Raw genomic sequence first — 21,193 nt, 5'->3', positions numbered from 1 at the left:
CGTCCCCTGCATCGGCAGGCGGACTCTCAACCACTGCGCCACCAGGGAAGCCCCTTGCCTTCCTTTTATAGGCTCACAAGCTGCATCTTCTCATGGCTCCCTATGGCTCTTGGGGGACACTTCCTTCAGAATGGAGTCACCACAGGGTGAACGAGCAGGGCAGGTGTGGGGTGGGATCTTGCTGTCCTATGTGACTGCAGCATGATGTCCTGAGTTTTGTGCTGGACCTTGAGAGCCCATGGTGCATGGGGGAAATGCACCTAACGGGCCACAGCCCAGTAGGTGGTGCTCTACCAGAGGTGTTAGCTGGGGGCAGACGAGGGATAACAAACTTTGCCACTCTCTTTTTCTGCCCAAAAATCCATTGAAGATGAAAAGAACACAGCTCTTGGAACAACAGCAGTGTGGCACACAGGGAAATGGGCTCCAGTGCAACTCAGGGAAGGGCTCTGTGTCCATCACTTCTCTCCAGTGGACAAGGGTTGCCGCAGAGGTGATGAGCTCTACATCACTGATTTTCATTCATTTATTCAACCATGCCTGTTACCTCTAACCTGCCATCCATCCACCCACCTCTCCATCCATGCATTCATCAATCCACCCAAGCAGCCATCATTCTACCCATCCATCCATCCATCCAACCATCCATCCTTCCATCTATCCACTCACCTATCCATCCATGCATCCATCTATCCAAGCATCCATCTTTTTATCCATCCATCCATCCATCCATCCATCAACCCACCTATCCCTCCATGTATCCATGCATCAATCCATCCATCATTCATCCTTCCATCCATCTACCCAGCTACCTATCCATGCATCAATCCATCTAAACATCCATCCTTCCGTCCATGCATCCATGTATCTACCCACCTATCCTTCCATCCACCCATCCATCCGTCTATCCATTCATCCATCTAACCAACCATTTATCCATCCACCTGATCCCAGGTGGCCTTGGCCTGCAGTGGCTTGAAGCAGGATTTCGGTTCTCCAGTCAGAGACTGAAGTCGGGCTGCAGCAGTGAGGGTGCTGAATCCTAGCCACTAGACCGGTGGCCAGTGACAATACCCTTGGCCTGTCAGCTTTGCAGAAAGTGAATTTCCACAAAGAAACGGAAGTAGTGAAACCAAGTGTTTATTAGGAGGAAAAAGAGTACGTATGGATAGACACACTGGTGGGCTCAGGGAGAGAGTCGCGCCCTCGTGGTAGTTGGAATCACTTATGTGGGACATTTCTTCCAGATTTCCTTTGGCCAATCATCTTGCTTTGTCTGGTTCTGAGTCTGTATTTGGTTTATCTCAGGGTCCTTCCGTGTGTGTGCACGCATCTCTTAGCCAAGATGGATTCCAGAGAAGAGGTCTACGGGTAGGTTGACATCACTCCGTTTTTGACGTCCAAGGAGCCTTTCTGTTCACATATAGTCAGGAAGGTCTCCTTGACCTCGAGAATGAGAAATACATGGTCTCTATCTTTTATCCGGGCAGGGCTCAGCTTCTCCTCCCCTTCATCTTGGAGGATCTGTCCACAGGGGACAAATTTCTGCTTCTCAGCCTGGGTCCCATCTATATTCTGCATCACACCCATCTATCCATCCAACCATCTAACACATCCATCTACCCATTCACCAAACTATCTTTCTTGCATTCATCTACCTTTCCATCTACCCAACTATCCACCTATCTGTCCTTCAAACGTACACCGAGAGCCCAATCTATATCAAGCTCTTTATTGGAATCCTGACATGCAAAAGATGACTATGTTGTCCTTGCCACTGAGGGAATCCAGGGATAGTTGGGGAAATTCAGCTCTTCAACCTGAGGCCAGGTGGGCCACCTGCCGTACACGGCGCTGAGGGGATTTCTGGGTGGGCGAGGTGGGGCAAGGCAGGACAGGGCGATCCTGACGGGCCTTCCAGCTCAGACATTCTCTGGTTCAAGAACCACTTAATGATTTTCCTCATGTTTCAATGTCAACCACAGATCACCCAAAGGTGTCTATTCAACCCTGACTGTGTGTACCTGGCCTCCTGGGCCGGCCAGCTGTGGGGATGTAGCCAGGATACGTCCTGTTCCCACAGAGCTTACGCCCTCGTGGGGAAGACAGTCAGCAAATGAATGTGCGACAGGCTGTGATCAGTGCTTTGCAGAAGCACGCGGCCAGGGGAGGATGGAGAGATTTGCCAGGGGATGGGAGCTGGGGGGATTGGGGTGTTATTTAGGTAGTAGGGTCAGGGAGGAGCTCTCTGATAAAGGGGCGTTTCTGCAAACGCCCACAGGCAGTGAGAGTCTCTGGGTGACATGTGCAGAGGGCGTGGGCCCTGAGGTGGAACTTGCTTGGCACGATCCAGAATGAAGCAGGAGGCCAGCGTGAGGGGAGCGGCATTAGCAAGGGGCGGCTGGCAGGAGAGGCGGCCAGAGGCTTCGGGAGCTGGAGCCTGAGGGGCTGTTGGGCCGCCCCAGGCCGGCTCAGCTCCCAGGAGGTGAAGCCCTGGAGAGTGCAGTGTCAGGATCCAAATACATATCATAAGCGTCACTTGGGCTGCTTAGTGGGAGAGAAACTGTGCGGGGCAAAGATGCAAGCAGAGTCAGTGGAAAGCCAGGCGCGCTGGCGTAAGGAAGCAGAGTCAGAGGGAGGGCGAGGTTAGAACTTGCCCCACTCTGGGCTTTGAAGACGGGGGTGGGGGGGTGGGGTGGGGGTGGGGAAGGGGACACAAGCCAAGGAATGTGGGTGGCCCCTAGAAGCTGGAAGAGGCAAGACAATGGATTCTCTCTACAGTCTCCAGCACGAACCATCCGTGCTTACACCTCACTTTGAACCCTGTAAGACCCATCTTGGACTTCTGACTTCCAGAATTGTAAGAGAATAAATGCGTATTGTTTTAAATCACTATGTTTGTGCTCATTTGTTATTACAGCAGCAGTAGGAAACACACGCCTAGATTGGTTTCCTCTGAGGCCTCTCTTGTTGGCTTGTAGATGGCTGTCTTCTTCCTGTGCCCTCACCTGGCCTTTCTGCTATGTGTGCCTACGTCCTCTTCTTCTCAGACACCTGTCAGACTGGCTTAGGGCCCATCCATATGGCCTCATTTTAACTCAGCCACCTCTTTAAAGGCCCTATCTCTGAGCACAGTCACATTTGGAAGCACTGGGGGTTAGGACTTCCATATATGAATTTGGGGTGGACACAATTCAGCCCATAACCCTTTGTAAGGTACAGTCTTGTTCCCCACTTACGAACTGGGAAACTGACCCTCCAAGTGGCAAATGACCTCGCCCAAGGTTTGTCACCGGCATGTGACTGGACTGCGTCTTGCCTATCCCGCCCCACATCTCCTCTAGCCACCAGCCCACGCTGCCTGGAAAGCAGACCGTCTCATTTCCCCGCTGCTGGGTCCCATCCCCCCAGGTGCACCTTGTCAGCAAGGGGGAGCCTGGCGAGAGCGGGGCCGCGGTCCTGCCGCGCGACCTCACACCACATCATGCGTCGTCCCCTTGGCGGTGGCCTCAATGTAATCAAACACCCCTGAGTCAGATGTCGCAGAATTAACAATCCTCCACATGGTATAAACAGAGTCCAAGTCAAATGCCAGCAAAAGGATATTGCCTTTTAAATAGGTCCTGACAGCTGTGGAAAATATTATGCCCAGCTAGAATCCTTACATACGACAGACAGTAATTCTTAAAGAATGCCTCGACGGGTCTTCTGGACGGTTTGTAAGATTTTATTTTATTATGGGCTGGATGTATTGAAGTAAGACTATAATCTTATTGTGCTCTGACCTCTGTTTTTATAGCTCTGTATAAACAGCAGTTACTGTATTAGACGGAGAGATGTTTACAGATGGAGAAATAAAAACATGCCGATTTACTGTGTTGTAGAAACCTGAAACCAGTCCGAGGCAGGGCCTGGGTTTTGTACGTCAGGGGCCCTGTCCTGATGGGAGCAGACAGCTTTGATGGGCAGGAACACAGAGCAGGGCACAGGGTCTGGGTTCCTTTCGGTGGGAGGACGCAAGCTTGTGGCTCCAAAGTGTCAGGTCTTTGCCGCCAACGTCCCTCTGAAGACTCTGAGATCCAGGCCTTTTGGTTCCCCGGGCTGGACATGAATAGAAGAAGGCTTCCTTGCCGAAAGGGTTTGGTTTCTGTCTTTTGTGATGGTTGCTTCACAGATGCAGAGGCTGTGCAGAGAGAGGACCCGGGCTTCAGAGCTGGGCTGACCTGGGGTTGGTCCTGACTCTGCTTAATGATTCTGTGACTTTGAGCTTCAACCCTCTGAGCCTGGGATTTCACCTCTGGAATGTGGGAGCGAAAACACCTGTCTCATAGGTTCTTGGGAGGAATGAAAGAGATAATAGACAGAAGGCACTGGGCCCTTGGGAAAGTTCCTTTCCTTTGGCCTCCCCTTTCCTTTAAAATCCTGTTCTGTTTTCGTTAGGGAGGACCTGGTAGTCCTTGGAGAGCAGCCTTCTTGTGGCGGCCATAGGCCACTTTATGGCGTCCACTTGGCTCCCCAAAGGAGGGCCTCACCCTCTGCTCCTTCCTTTCCAACTCACAAAGCATGGAAGGCCAGCTGGGACCCCATGCAGGGAGAAAACGAGGCAGAGGGGCTGTCAGCAGTGGGGATGCTAAAGCATTAGGAAGGTTGGCCAAGGCAGGTTTAACTGGGAAGTTAACCTTGGAGTGAAAACCCACCTAGTTTTCCACGTAAAAGTACATGTATGTACTTGGGAGAAGAGGACCCCTGGCAGGGGAACCAGCGGAGGCAAAGGTCAAGGGACAGGTGCAGGCAGGGGTGGGGTGAGGGGACAGTGATGGGGATGAGGTCAGGGACATGGTGGGGTCATGTGGGGTCAGGTGTCCAGGTGGGTGTGTGGTCCGGTCACACAGATGGTGCTACTGTCCACCTGCTTGGCACCAGGGTCCTAATGTTTCTCGATGGCAGGCCCCTGGGAGAGTTTGTGGGTGCTATAAACTGACTGTTTGTGTCCCCCCACCAAATTGGTATATTGAAGCCCTAATTCCCAATGTGATGGTGTTAGGAGGTGGGGCTTTTGAGGGGTGATTAGGTTTAGATGTGCTCATGAGGGTGGAGCCCGCATGATGGGATTAGTGCCCTTTTAAGAAGAGTCACCAGAGCTCACTCTCTGCTCACACACAGAGAGCTCCTGTGAACACACAATGTACACGGACACCCAAGCCAGGAAGAGAGGCCTCACCAGGAACCAAATCTACCAGCACCTTGGACATGCAGCTGTGTGAAATAAATATCTGTCATTTAAGCCACCCAGTCAGGGGTATTTCATGATTGCAGCCAGGGCTGACTAAGGCCCTAGTCAGGCCTAGTCAGGGCCTTAGTTTGACAGGAGGTTCCCCATGTCAAACCATGCCTTGGACAGGGCTGTCATTTAGTTAGTAACAGCCCGGTCAAAGGATCGCTCAACAATTGTTAAAAATCAACCGTCCATTCCTAATAAACCATAATGGAAAAGAATATTTAAAAAAGAATGTATATATATGTACAACTGAGTCACTTTGTTGTACAGCAGAAATTAATATTGTAAATCAACTATACTTCAATAAAAACATTAAAAAGAATCAACCGTCCATTGAGTAATTGTTAGAATGATTTGCTGAGCCATTTCTACTATAATTAATATCATCTGGTTTGTTTACATACACTCACATATGTTAAAATAAATTAAATGCTTTTCAAAGTTGTATTTATATATTGATTCATGTACTAATGTATGTTGCCATAGTAGTTGACACATATATAATCCCGTGTGCGTAACGGTGGCTGCTGGAGCCTCTAAGTTTGCTGTCAAGCCTAGCATTCTATGTTTTCTTCTTCTGTCCCTGTGTGTCTCAAGCCCCCAGCACCAACGTTCTAAATGTCACCCTATTCACCCCAAGCCTCACCACCCCAGCTCATTGGCAGCTCAGGCTAGGTCTTCCATCTTCACTTGGCTGGCTTCCACTGGCCATTTCCCCAATGAAAACTCACTCAGTGTCTCTGCATTCATGTAACAAGAGTGGTACATATATACAATGAAATACTACTCAGCCATAAAAAAGAATGAAATAATGCCATTTGCAGCAACATGGATGGACCTAGAGATTGTCATACTGAGTGAAGTAAGTCAGAGAAAGACAAATATCATAGGATACCGCTTATATGTGGACTCTAAAAAAACTGGTACAAATGAACTTATTTACAAAACAAAAATACAGTCACAGACGTAGAAAACAAACTTATGGTTACCAGGGGGGAAGTGGGGGGAGGGATAAACTGGGAGGTTGGGATTGACATATACACACTATTATATATAAAATAGATAACTAATAAGGACTTACTGTAGAGCACAGGGAACTCTACTCAATACTCTGTAATGACCTATACGGGAAAAGAATCTAAAAAAGAGTGGGTATAACTGATTCACTTTGCTGTACAGCAGAAACTAACACAACATTTTAAATCAACTATAATCCAATAAATTTTTTTAAAAAAATAAAATAAAATTCACCAAGGGAAACACAAACTAATTCTCATGATGGGAATAAAGAAAATAAATACCGAAAAAAAAGAGTGTATTGCACATCTACTCCAGGTACTGGGGAGACGGCCGTGAACAAGACAAAGACCCCACCTCATGGAGCTGGCATTGAAGGGGGGAATGAGATACAGAAATGTGATGTGTACTCCCTGCCAGGGGACAGTGAGTGCCAAGGAGAAAGATGGAGCAGGGCGAGAGGATAGAGTTCAGGCTGGGAGTGTTCAAGGAGAGCCTCTCTAATAAGGCTTTGTTCCTGCTGACATAAAGGATTTCTTGGGTCATCCGTCCTGGGTAGTTTGTGACTATTTCTTGTCCCAGATCAGGGCATTTTAGATGCACTAAAATGTCTGTGGGGAAAGAGGAAAGCCCTGAAAGAATCACACCCATTTCTACAGTGTTTTTGGTTTATACTCGTTTCTAGGGCTTCACATCGACCCATGTAGAGGGCAGGGCAGGTAAGGACACTGTACCTAGGGAGGCTATTAGTGACCCTCCAAGGTCGGTCGTTAACCCAGCAGTGAGGCAGCAGATCCATCACATTAGGCAGGTGCCATTGCTGGTGGTCAGGCTCTGGAGCAGTGGGGCGGGCTCACCTTCCCGGAGCCCAGTGGGGGTCACCTCTTCCCCTCTACATCAGTCCTTCCACCAGCATGTGCCTGCCCTCTCCCAAGTGTGGCATTGGACAGGAGAAGGGAAATTATCGTTCTCTTCAAATAGACAGTGGCCTGGGACACAAGGGATTGGCACAGGCCACTTCCGGATGGTCCTAAACAGTGATGGACACTACAGTTCAATTCAAAGAGCCCTTTTCACTGGGGAGTGTTGTCCTGGAGGGAAGGACTTTGCTCCAGAACGCCCAGAGCAGAGGATGTTGGAGCCGAGATGGAAGGAAGATGGCCCGCTGGAGGAGGTATACAGGCTCCGCCCTCAGGCAGGTCTGGACTCTCCAATCCTCCTTGATTTGAGTGTCCGTGAGTCTAGGGCAGTGGTTCTCCATCAGGGACGATTTTACCCCCAGGGGACATTTGACAATGTCTGGAGACATTTTTGGTCATCACACTGTAAGGGGAGAGGGGCATATTTCTTGGGATCTAGTGGGCAGAAGCCAGGGATCCTGTTAAACATCCTCCAGGGCTCACTATTTCTCCCCCCATCCCCCAACAAAGAATGTTCCGGCTCAAAATGTCCTTAGTGCGAAGATTGAGAAACCCTGAGGCAGGTAGGTGTTTAGCTCTGAAGAAGACCTCAGAAGTCAGGGCACTTTGAAGATGGTGAAACTGAGGCCCAGGGTGGGGAAGGGGCTTATGGAGGGTAACATGGTGAATCGGGGGCAGAGCCGGGGCTAGGACCCCATGGAGTCCTTACCAAGGGTGCATTCTCCTACTCCAGGCCAGCTCAGTCACTCGCTTCACCCCGGAGACCCCCGTCCCTGCCCGCACTTTGCCTGTGTAGACATCAGTGCTCAGTCTAGCCGAGGGTTAAGGCAACACTGTGCCCACAGCCCCGTGTCAGTGTAGACGCAGCCCCTGCTCTCTGTGTGGCCACAAGCTGGGAACTTACTTTTACTTTTTCAGTTTTCCCCACTAGAATCTGGACCAAACTCAAACCAGACCCGCCATCTCTGAGCCACAAACCCAAGCAGGCCTCCGTGTGCATCCCTCTTATGGATCTAACGCAGCCAGCACAGGCAAGGGTTCACCCTCAACAAAAAACAGCAGATTTTCTGCCTGTGGCCTGTGACACAGTTGATAGATAAAAGCTTTGGCCTCTTTGGGACAAAGCGGCTCAGTTAAAGACTCCTCATTCCTGGATTGTCAGGGAGGGGTCTACAGGGAAGGTTTCCAGTGTGGGGTTTGCATGTGGCCATTTCCCCAGATGCTGCTTCTGAGACGTAGAGGCAGGGCTTCGGGTGTGAGCAACAGATAATCAGAGGAACATGTTCTCTTACTGGACCTCAGATCACACCAGAAACATATGGGATCCTCCCTCAGAATCTAGTGCAAAAATGAGACTGTGTAGGGTGCCCGACTTACGTACATGTTATCCAACCACACCGGGGGGTGGGTCTGAGGGGTCCAGTCCCTTCCTCCTGTGGGAGCCTGGTGCATGGCTCTGGGTTGTCTGCAAGTTCCTGGCTGGGAGGCAACCACCTGGGGCAGGTGTCACCTGGTGTCCCAAGGAAGGAAGGGGGAGAAAGGTGGGTATGGAGAGTCTGAGTCTGGGGTCACACATCAATTCTATCTTTTTTAATTTTAATTATTTTTTTACTCTTTATTTTGAAATAATTACAGACCCACAAGAAGTTGCAAAAATAGTCCCAAGAGGTCCTGTGTACCCTTCTCCCAGCTTCTGCCAGTGGTGACAACTCACGCGTATTATCAAAACCAGCACATCATTCGGCACATTGCAGGGACCAGGACTCTAAGCTTTGCTTGGATTTCCCCAGTTTTTACATGTGTCCACGTGGTTTTATTTTTTGTGTGTCTTTGTGTATCATTCTATGGCATTTTATCCCATTTGTAGATTCACGTAACCACCACCAAGATCAAGATCTAGATCGTGTGCCTCAAGGAACTCTCTCCTGCTTCCCTGGGTTAGTGACACCCACCCTCTCCGTGCCGGGCCCCCCAGTACCTCTTATCTTTTCTGCGTCTCTATGATTTGCTCACCTCGAGGATGTCATATCAGGGAGCCATATGGTATGTAACCTTTCGAGACTGGTTTTTTCACTTAGCACAATGCCCTTGAGATCCATTCAAGCTGGTTCCTTTTTTATGACCGAGGCATATTCCACGGGGTGGACGGACCATGGATTGTTTCATCCGAAGCCCATCGGAACTGTCGAGTCTGCCCAGTTGGTGGCAGCTGCCTGAGACACAATGACAAGGAATGGCCAAGCCTCGTGCCGGTCAGCAGAGGACATACCATGGTGATTGGCGACACTCTTCCGATTCACTAATTCGCACATTCAGTCAGCGCATTTATTTGGCACCGACTCTATGCGTTGTGGCAACTCAATGGTGAAGAAGAGACCCAATTCCAGAGGCCAGTGAACTTATGGCTCAGTGAGGGAGGCGATATTTCACAAATAAACAGGAAAATAAATAGTTATACCTTGTGATAAGGCCTTTAAGGAAAAGAGCCAGGATCTGGGAGAGAAGATAACTTCGGGTAGCGTGGATGCCTCAGTCTTTTCCCAGCAAGATGAAGAGGTGTCGGTTCATGGACGGGAATGGCATTCCAGGCCCAGGAACAGCATGTGCGAAGACTCAAAGGCTGGAAAGAAGTGCACATTTTGGAAGAAGGAACCCAGAAGTGCTGAAGCATGATCCAGGGGGCGGAGGTCAGGTTGGGCTGGATCGTGTGAGTCCTCATAGGCGGAGCCTTTTGTCTCCAGGGCAAGGGGAAGGCTTCAGAGCATTTAAACAGAAGAGAAACGTTGTATGGTTTGTGTCTTACAAAGACCGTGCTTGCTGGGGTGTGGATACTGGACCACGGCAGTGAGAAGGGAAGCCAGGAGACTCTTTGGGAGGTAACGGTGGCCTCCTGGGACCATGACCATGGGGGTCTGGTCTAAGTCTTTGGCAGTGGAAGTCAAGACAGGTGGACAGCTTGGAGAGGCTGAGAGTCAGGAGGTGGAAGAGACGTGATCCGCGTGTGGAGGCACCCCAGGGCCTGACACTATTGTGGGCTAAGCCGTGCCGCTCTGGGCTTGAGGCTATGGAGAAAAGGCTACTTGAGGTGGTAGAAAGAACGCAGACAAGCTCTGGGGACAGTGGCTCAGTCCAGGTTCTGGCTATGCCTTCTATTGGCGACCAGTGCTTGAAGTCACTTAGCTTCACCCAGCCTTTATTTTCTCAGCAGTAAAATGGGTATAATCGTTATCTGTAGGAGCTGTTGCAAGGACCAAATGGGAGGCTCTGTGCACGGTACCAAGCACAGTGGCTGATGCAGCAGGCGCTCAGTGTGTTATCAACATCTTCTCATCTCCTCTCTTTGAGGGCAGGAATTGGGTCTCATTTAGCCTGGATCCGGTAAGTGCCTGACCCGGGGCAGGTGCTCCATAAAGGCTTGTTCATTTCTTCCCTTTCCTTGAATTTTCTTGAGAGTCTCCTTGTCTGGGGACACATGGACAGTGCTGGGTGGCTGTGAGGCATGGGGGTGGCAGTACAGCGGGCTGAGGGGACGGATTGGACTGCCTGGGACCCTTTGATGTGTTGGGCCTGCAACATTCTCTCTTTAATTTTTAGAGTGTGTGATTCATACTGCACGTTGGCTACTGGACCTCTAAAAAGCATGACCCAGGGAAAGGGGCTGGAAACAAAGACTGCGGGTCTAAAGGGGCAGCAATCTACCATATTTCCTTCATTTGAAATGGATATGATCTTTCTCTTTCCTCCTACTTTGCAGCGTTTTTGAAGTCAGGGTACATCTTGCATCTGTGTGGCTACTCACCCCCCAGCCCCTCGCTGAACGGTTGGTAAATCTTTCAGTTGATGGTATTTTATATCGAGGAAATCTGGCTGTGCTAGGCTTCCTGGCCCCGCCACCCCTTCCCCATGATGTATTAAGTCGCTATGAATTAGGCTGGACGAGCCAGACAGATCCTGTCTGAAGGTTTTCGGAGTCCCCTGGCGGCCTCTCTTTGCCGTCCAAAGCTTCTGAAAGTAGACACAGATATTTTATTATTTGGTAGCAGATAACTTCCTCAGCGTGATCTCCTGGGGGTTATCACTGATGAACTCAGAGACATTTGCTACTCACCAGATTTTGCCCTCTGACAGCGCAAACTGTTAAAGGAGAGGAATTCCCGTCGATGACATGTGCGCCGCAGAGAGGGCATAAAAGAGATGCCCGTTGCCAGGCGACCAGTCAGAGGAAACTAACTCCCTTGCACCCTGTCCCCTGGTGGTGGAGAGTCATGGTTGTGCTTTAATGAACAGTGCGGGGTCCAGATGACCTCAGAGAGAGGTCAGCGTCCAGGTCAGCAAGGGCACGAGCTCCCGTTTGGGTGTCCACATGTGTGGGGTAGAAGGGGAGGTGAAGGGACGCTGGAGGGAGAAACCCCCTGGGCTCTGGGTGCACAGGGCTTCGGGGTGGGTGGGAGCCCCTGACCCTGTGGCCTCTGGTCCCCTGTGCTGCTCTGGGTCAGTGGTGTTGGGCACCCGGCTGTGGGTGGTCCTGACTGTGAACATGGCTGGCCGTGAGGCTGGCCCTCTTGGTCTCAGTTCTGGGGTTTGAGGACACACTGGACCAGCCTCTCTCTTTTCCCAAGGACAGCCCTCAGAGAGGTGGCAGTGCCAGGCATGGGTCTGAGTCCCGGGCTGTCACACTTTATGTGCTCCTCTTTGATGGGGGGAGGACAGGGCCCATCTCAAGGGACGGGGAGGTGCCTGGCACGGCAGGGGCCTCACAGGACAGGGAAGTAGACCTAGAACCCACTTCTATGTTGTCAGGGTGCTATGATCGGCTCATGGCAGCATGTCCCGTGAGGACCCAAGGGGGACATTTCTCTCTTCCTTTAGTCCCAGGCAGAGCTTGGGTTGCTCCAGCCCCAGGGGTTTGCTGTGAGCGCACAGGAGACAGAACCAACCAGTGTAGAGGTTTCCAGATGGTGGGAGCTGGAGCCTGGGGGTCTGGGGGGCGGCTCAGGGCAGCTGTGAGGGGCAGCGGGAGCGGAGGGGGTGGAGCTTGGGCTCCTGAGTTCTCCCCTCCCCCACTCAGAGCAGCCCCACTCCCATCTGTTTTAAATATTGTGGCTCTTGGTGACAGGACTTGTAGAGAACTTTGCTCTTTGGAAGGTGCAATTCCAACTTGCAGGCCACCACGGCCCAAGTGCCCGGGACCTCAGTTTCATCTTTGTTTCCTGATCTGACTCTGGGCTTCGTCTTGTTCCTCCTGTTCTGGTTCCCTTTGGCTGGTTTCTTCACAGCATTTTTATATTACATGTTATGCATCTTTTCATGCTGCTCCAAATCCTTTTTGGTGTTGAGCCAGGCACGATAAGTTGACTAACAGTGTTTGCTTCCATGCCCTGCGTCACTCTCACCCTTCAGGCCAAGGCCCAGGTCTATGAGTGCGAAGTCAGGAGGCGAGAGGGCGTGGGATGGTCCTGAGACCACCGACCTGGCATTCCCCACCCCTCCACGTACTGCCACATACCCTGACCCGCACACAGGCACACAGTACCCCTCCCGGGAGCACAAACGCTCCCCCTACCCTTGCCCAAACTATCTGGGAGACCCAAGGCTTGGGGACTCCTGCTCCAGCCTGGGCCACATTCCTTTTCCAGAATGTTTGTTTGGTTTTTCTTCTGTCCTGTAAACACCTGGGGAGCCCGAGGGCATGGTTGGTGCTGTTTAAAGAGAAGCAAAGGGTAAGTATCCAGCTCAGGGGTGGATTTAGGCTGGAGCTGGTCTTTCCAGCAGAGGCTGAAACCGTCAGTGGAAAAAGTGAGGGGTCTGGGCGTAGGAAAGTGGCGGAGCTGACTGACCAGGGGTCCTGGGCTGGACCTGGGTTGGGAGCCTGAGATCTAGAGCTGTGCCGCCTGCTTTTGGGGCCCCTCTTCTGGGATGGGATGTGTGATGGCCCAGTCCCCTCCTGGGCGTGCTGTCCTGGAGATGAGGACACAGGGCCACAGGGTGGCCCAGGGCCAAACAGGACTGCAGCTCTGTCTTCAAGCCTCTTGGCCAGCCATGGTGCAGACATTTCCTAGATGTAGCCTTGGGCAGCGTGGCCCATCTTGTCTGGCTAGTGGGGAGGCATGTGGGTGGCCTGTTGTGTCCACTTGCGGCTCTGCATCCTCGGGGCCATCTGGAAGCTTCAGGGAAAGGCGGGGGAGTGGCAGGACCCCGTTGCGTGTCCTCCCGGCTGGCCAGACTCCTCCCACCGTGGGCACCTGCAGCCACCCTCAGACCCCTCCCCCTCCCTCGTGCCCCGCCCCCATGCCCCAGTACTCACTCCCACCCCAGACTACGCCCACACATGTCCTTTCAAACACACACACACACACACACACACACACACACACCCCTCCACAAGGACACCTCTCACTCTTTTCCTCCCCACGGAAGAGTGAGGGTGGGTGTCCCCTCCTGGAAGCATCACCATTTTGCCTGTGAGCCCACTTCCCTCCTCTACCCCGCACACGTCGGTCGTCCTGGCGTCAGCAGCCTGTTTCTTTGGGGACCTGCCTCTCTCCGGTCTCAGTACACACGGTTCAGTTGGGGCTGAGCCCACCATGGACCCCAGACAGTGAGCCAGGTCAGGCAAAGCAGAGGCCAGCCTCCTTCTGGCACATGACCCAGCTCGGTCAATGGGAGCCCTTGGCCGGAACCTTCCGGAAGGAGGACGTCCCCTTGGCTGCGCTGGTGGACTGAGGATCCAGAGCTGCATGGAGTGAACCCACACGGGGGATGCAGAGTCCAGCCCGAGGGACGTGTTCCTCTGACACCCTGGGGCCCCCAGGGAGCCTGTGCCCCGTACCGGAGCCACCCCTCAACTCTCCTATCGGTACCCATCAACCCTCTTTTGGCCCAAATCAGTTTGGGTTGGGTTCTATCCTTTGCACCCAAAGACATCCCAAGTGTACGATGGGGACTTAGACGGCACCCGGCCTTGGGGCTCTCTCCTGCAGAGTGGATCCGCTGGGTGGTCAGTCTCGGTGGGAAGTAAGTTGGGGCACGTGGCTGGTTACACGGTGGAGCCAGCCCTGGATATCTGGGCTCCGCTCTCGGAGTCCTTACTCTTCCTTCGTTTGTCCCCCTTCAGGGCAACCCCATACCAGCTCCCCTAATGCCAGCCCGTCAGGCTGCTTGGGGTCCCTCTGAAGAGTAACCAGCGCTTAGAAAGGGGGCAGCCTGGCTGTCAGGTTGGTGAGGGCCCCGGCCATCCTCGGTTCCTCTGCGCAGAAGGCGGGTGGGGTTACCAAGGCCCAGGGCGGGGAGGGTGCCGGGACCTCAGCCAGGCCCATGCACAAGTCTCCCAGCTTTGTTTTGCTTATAGATATTTCTCAATTGTTCTTCAACAAACGGGATGGTTTGACATATAAATAAACTATATACAGCAAAATCCGCCCCCATAACAGCTGTCACGTCTTCCAGGGGGCGTTTCCAGCTCCCACCTGCCAAGTAGGAGCCTCCCTTCTCCCATGTTACTTCTGTACTTGCCTTCAGGTGGCATGTGTCACTCAGGGCCGGGGTTTGCTTGCTTACGTCCTGCACGACATCCTTGGGGACACGGACTGTCTTCATCATATCTGTTTCCCAGCCTTCAGAGCCTATCAGACACACAGTAGGTGGTGAGTAAATATTTGCTGAGGCTCATGTACTTTTTCTAGGCAGACAAACCTGGACAAGAGTTGGTCTCTTCTCTAAACCTCAGTTTCATCTGTGGCAAATGGGGTTCATAAAAATACTTACCCAAAAAGTGCTGTAGCAGATTTTGTTGATGCCAGGTCCTGTATCTCCTCGGCCCATCTCCAAGTTCACCTTAGTGGTGGCGGACTGTTTCTGGCTGGAGGGTAGCTCTCCTTGTCAAGAGGCTGGGTCGCCCTGCTGCCTTGCCTGTGGGCATTGTCTGGCTCCAGGTCACCATGAGGGTTGTCCCCAGCTGACTACTGCAACTCAAGAATCGCAGGGAAGTTCTCGCCCTCGGAGAAACCCTCCACCAATGGGAGTGGGGGGTCCGTGGGTAAATGCACCAGCCTCCACGTCGTCCAATGGGACAGTTCTGAGGTGTGTTCCATAATCCCCGAGAGGGTCCCCAACCAGGTGGAGCCCCAGTGCCTGTAGAGGAGACTAATGCATTAGCACACATTTCCTGCCCTGCTCGGCTTCTCCATCCCTTACTTACTCTTCCTGGGACAGCCTCCAAATAAACAACCGCACCCGAGTCCTGGTCTCGGGGTCTGCTTTTAGGGAATGCAAATGGAGACCGTTATTTTGAGGGTAAAATGAGGCAGTCCACCTCAAGAGCTTAGCACCATCCCTGGCATGTAGTTAAGGCTTAATAGGCATGGGCCATTGTAGCTATATCATTCCCCTGTTACATCATCAACACTGTTACCGTCACCACCCTGTGATCGTCAAAGTCAGGTCTTCTCTTTAGGAGAAGACTGCCTGATTAATGAGGAGAGATTCCCCCATATTTCCACCCCTCCTCGCCCCCGACTCCCCCGCACAGAACCTTGGCAGCGGGCACTTGGCACACTTGTGGCCAATCAGATGTCCCAGGATCTTGTCCCCAGTCCTGACACCTGCCAGGGACCCTGCCACAGCTGCTCTTTCTGCTTTTCTGCCTTTGAACTGTAAGGTAGAGAGGTTCAAGTGTCCCCCTTGGAGCAAGGCCAGGGAAGTCCGCCCCTCCCCACGGGCCTGGCAATCCCCACCAGCCGCGTTCCAGCGGGAAGATGCAGTGAATCGCAGAAGGCAGTCATTTTCTCGGCCCAGATGGCTGCACCACCCCCGCTCCAGCCCCTCCCCAAACAAGATGCACAACCCTCCTGCTCCATGGTCCAGTGATTAAAGCAAACATATTCAAAGCAATGAGTTTGCCAAATCAAAGGAAAGACAAAGAATGCATAAAACCCCAGCAGTTTCAATTTCATATTGGAATATCAAAGGAATATTGAAATATAGGAATATCAAATACCAATTCGTTATTTTTTTAATGTTTTGCATTTACAGACTCAATTTCAATGGGCTAAAGCCTGCTGCCTTTAAGAGGCTCCCGTATAATATAAACTTCATTGGTTTTAAAGGAAACAGATTGGAAACCTGGGGCACAGATAGGTTTTCTTTTTCCCTTTCTTGCACAGCTGCGAAGGGCCCATATGCAAGAAGATCCAGAGATGTTTGTTGATTTATTAGTCAAGTCATCAAGGCCTCATGGAGGAGCTCTTGTACGCTTGGTGTCACACTGGGTGCTGGGGAGACATGGAGAAATGGAAAGTGTGGTATGTTATTGTTCCTGCCTTTGAGGAATCTCGGTCCTTCTCCTAAAGTAGGACCGACTCTTATCATATTAGTCTGAGTTCTCCAGAGAAACAGACCAACAAGATGTATGTGTGTATATATGTACATATGTGTGTGCATTTCTCTCTCTCTTCCTATCTCTCTGTTGAGAGACTTATGTTAAGAAATTGGCTCATGTGATGGTGGGGATTGATAGTCTGAAATCTGCAAGTCAGGACAGCAAGGTGGGAATCCCAGCAGGAGTTAATATTGCCATTCTCGAGTCCAAAGGGAGTCTAGAGGCAGAATTCCTCCTCCTCAGGAAACCTGTCTTTGTACTTAATGTCTTCAACTGATTGGATGATGCCCACCAACATTATGGAGGGTAATCTGCTATCCTCAAAGTCTACTGATTTAAAAGTTCATCTTTACCCAAAGTCTACTTGTTTAAGGATTAATCACATCTAAAAAGTACCTTCACAGCAACATCAAAACTGATGTTTGAATAAACAATTGGGCACCATAGCTTAGCCAAGTTGATGTGTAAAATTAACTGTCACGCTTATCAAACTACCTAAAAGGAGTATAAAATCCTGTGCTGAATTTGGCTGGTTGCCAAGCCCCTCCAACGTGTCCGGCACTGTTTCAAGTACTGGAGAAAAAGTGGGAAATAGGATGGCAGGGCTTCGGATTCTCTACTGGTGGAAAACTGATAATGAGAAAGTGAAAAGATACACGAACGAGATAAGTTCAGGGAGTGGGGGGAGCCATGGAGAAAATGGACCAGGACAATATGATGAAGAGAAGTGACATGCAGCTCTGGGTGGAGGGAGAGCAACTTTGATAGAATGGACGGTCACCTCTTTGGGGAGGTGACATCTTAGCTGAGACCTGAATAACAGGAAACAGCCAGTGATGTGACAGTTGGAGGGAAAAGTGTTCTTGGCAGAAGGAAGAGCAAGTGCAAAGCCCTGAGGTGGGAAACAGTCTGGCATATTCTGAGATCAGAAAGAAAGCTCATATGGTCAGAATGAGGAGAGGAGTGATGCATTGTGAGGTTAGAGGGATAGACAGTAGCTGGAATATTGTGGAATAAAGAGGCCACTGATACTCTAAAATTGATGGGAAGTCTTTGGAAAGTGATAGGTAAGGGAGTGACATGACCTGATTTATGCTTTTTGAGAATCAATCTGACTGCTGGTAGAGAATGGGTGTAGGGGAATAAGGGTACAAATGGGGAGCCCAGTTACCAGGTTGTTGCAAAAATTCATGGAAGAGGAAATGACTTCTTGAATGGCAGTGTGAGAAGCTCTGCAAACCCCCTCCCTAGTGAAATAATGATAACTAGTGAAAATCATAAAAACACAACAATTAAAATCTCTGGAAATTACACTAAGGGCATACAGCAAATAAAGAGACATTTATTCAATAAAAGCTATTAAATCTGTGACAATGGATGTACAATCCACCCCCTCCTTTCCACTCCCAGCTTAGTATGACAAAAGCTCTACTCTGGGTGAGTGGAGTGAAGAATATAGGATCGATCCCTCTCCCTCTTGCTCCCATTTGAGGCTACAAGCAGGACAAGATTACTGGGACCCCAGTCACCAGCTTGCTCATAAGGTTAAATTTCCACTAGCAGAAGACCAACAAGAAATTAGAAGGCTTGAACAACACTATAAACCAACTAGATCTAACAAACATCCATAAAAACCAACAGTAGCAGAATGCACATTCTTCTCACTGCACATAGAATATTCCCCTAGAATAGACCATATGCTAGGTCATAAAACAAGCTTTGATAAATTTTTAAATGGTTGGAATAATACAAAATATGTTCTCCAACCACAGTGGAATGACATTAGAATCAATAATAGAAGGACATTAGAGGAATTCATAAATATGTGGAAATTAAACAACATATTCCTAAATAACCAATGGGTCAAAGAATATATCACAAGGGAAATTAGAAAATACCTTGAGACTAATGAAATTGAAGATACAACATACTGAAACATAGGAATGCAGCTAAAGTCATGTTTAGATGGAAATTTATAGGTGAAAGTGTCTATATTTTAAAAAGAAAGATCTTAAATCAATAACCTAACCTTCCTACTTATGATGCTGGATAAAGAAGAGCAAACTAAACCTAAAACAAGAAGAAGGAAGAAAATAATAAATATTAGAAAGGAAATAAATGAAATAAAGAATAGAACAATAATAGAAAAACATCAATGCAGTCAAAACTTGGGTCTTTGAAATGATCAACAAAATTGACAAATATTTTGCTCGATTGACCAAAAAAGAAAAGAAAAAGAAAAAGGGCTTGAATTTCTAAAATCAGGAATGAAAGAAGGACACCACAACCAACTTTACAGCAATAAAAAGGATTACAGTGAAATACTATGAATAACTATGCCAACAAACTAGATAACTTAGGTGAAATGGACAGATTCCAGGAAACAGTCTATCAAAACTGAGTCATGAAGAAATAGGAAACCTGAAGAGAGCTATAATAGGTAATAAGATTGAATTACTAATTTAAAAACTTCTCACAAAGAAAAACTCAGGATCCATGGTGAATTCCACCAAACACTTAAAGAAGAGTTGATAACAAATCTTCACAAAGTCTTTCAGAAAGGAAGAGGAGGGAACACTTCCCAACTCATTCTGTGAGGGTACTATTAGCCTGATACCAAACTAAACACAGATATTACAGGAAAACTATAGATTAATAACTCATAAATATGGATGGAAAATCCTCAGCAAAATAATAGCTAACCAAATCTAGCAGTGTATAAAAAGGATTATATACTGTGACCATGTGAGATTTATCTTAGGAATGCAAGGTTGGTTCAACATCCAAAATCAATTGTTATATCAATGGAATAAAGGACAAAAACCTACATGAAAATCTCAATAAGTGCAGAAAAATTATTGACAAAATCCAATACTCTTTTTATGATAAAAACTCGCAACAAACTAGGAATAGAAAGGAACTTCCTTAACTTGACAAAAGCATCTATGAAAATCTCACAGTTAACATCATACTTAATGGTGAAAGACTAAATGTTTTCTCCCTAAGATCAGAAGAAGACAAGGATATCTTCTCTTGCCAATTCTATCTACCATTATATTGAAAGTACTAGCCAGGGCAATTAGGCAAGAAAATGAAACGAAAGCCATCCAGATTAGAAAGGAAGATGTACAACTATCAGTATTTGCAAATGACAAGATCTTGTGTATAAAAATCCTAACTAATCCTTTGAAAATTTATTAAGACTCTTTAACAAGTCCAGCCACATTGCAGGTAAAAGATCAATATACAAAAGTCAATTGTATTTCTATAAATTAGCAGTGAATAACCTGAAAATGAAATTAAGGAAACAATTCCATTTACAATAGCATCAAAAAAATAAAATAGGGAGAAGTTTAATTAAAAAGTATAAAATATATACTCTGAAAGGCACAAAACACTGTGGAAGAAACTAAAGAAGACTGAAATAAACGGAAAAATATCCCACATTCATGGAGCAGAAGACTTAATATTGTTAAGATGGCAATACTATACATATTGATCTATGGATTCCATACAATCCCTATCAAAATCCCTGCTGGTGTTTTTTCAGAAGTTGGCAAGCTGATCCTAAAATCCACGTTGAAATTCAAGGGACCCATCATAGCCAAAACAATCTTGAAAAAGAAGTACAAAGTTGGAAGACTCACACTTCTCCATTTCAAAACTTACTTCAAAGCTGCAGTAATCAATATAGTGTGGCATTGACATAAGGACAGATATATTGAACAATGGAATAGAATTGAGAGTCCAGAAATAAACTCTCAAATATATAGTCAATTGATTGTCAACCAAGATACCAAGACAATTCAACGGGGGAAAGAATAGTGTCTTCAATGAACAGTATGAAAATCCACATGCAAAAGAATGAAGTCAGGCCCTCACCTCACACCTTTTATAGAAATGAACTCAAAATGGATAAAAGATTTAAATGCAGGAGGTAAAACTATAAACTTGAGAAGAAAATATAGGAATAAATTATTGTGAACTAGGATTAGGCAAAGTCTTCTTAGATACAATAGCAAAAGCACAAGTAACCTCAGAAAAAAAACCGATAGATTGGACTTCCTCAAAATTAAAACATTTTGTGCTTCAAAGGATAAGAAAATAAAAAGGCAACCCATAGGATGGGAGACAATATTTGGAAATCAGATTTGGCAAAGGTCTTGTATCTAGCATATATAAGGAACTCTCATAACTCAGTAATTAATAAAAAGACAAAGAACTCAATTAAAAAGTGGGCCAAGAATTTAGACATGTCTCCAAAGAAGATATACAAATAGACAATAAGCACATGAAAATATGCTCAAGATCATTAATCCTCAGGGAAATACAAATCAAAACTATAGTGAAGATACTGCCTCACACTCGTTAGAATGAAACACTCATACATTGTTAGGAAGATTGTAAAATGGTGTAGCTGCTTTGAAAAACAATCTGGTAGTTCCTCAAATGGTTAAACAGAGTTACCGTGCAACCCAGCAATTCTACTCCTAGGTATATACCCAAGAGAAGTAAAAACATACATCCACAAAAAAACCTATATGTGAATGTTCATAGCAGCTTTATTCCTTTAGGTCAAAAAGTGGAAACAACCTAAATGTC

Source organism: Monodon monoceros, unplaced genomic scaffold (genome assembly GCF_005190385.1).
Source record: "Monodon monoceros isolate NGI ecotype Baffin Bay Population unplaced genomic scaffold, NGI_Narwhal_1 Super_Scaffold_21, whole genome shotgun sequence".
NCBI lineage: Eukaryota > Metazoa > Chordata > Mammalia > Artiodactyla > Monodontidae > Monodon > Monodon monoceros.
The sequence above is the reverse complement of the archived record's forward strand: the minus strand, read 5'-3'. Positions refer to the sequence as shown.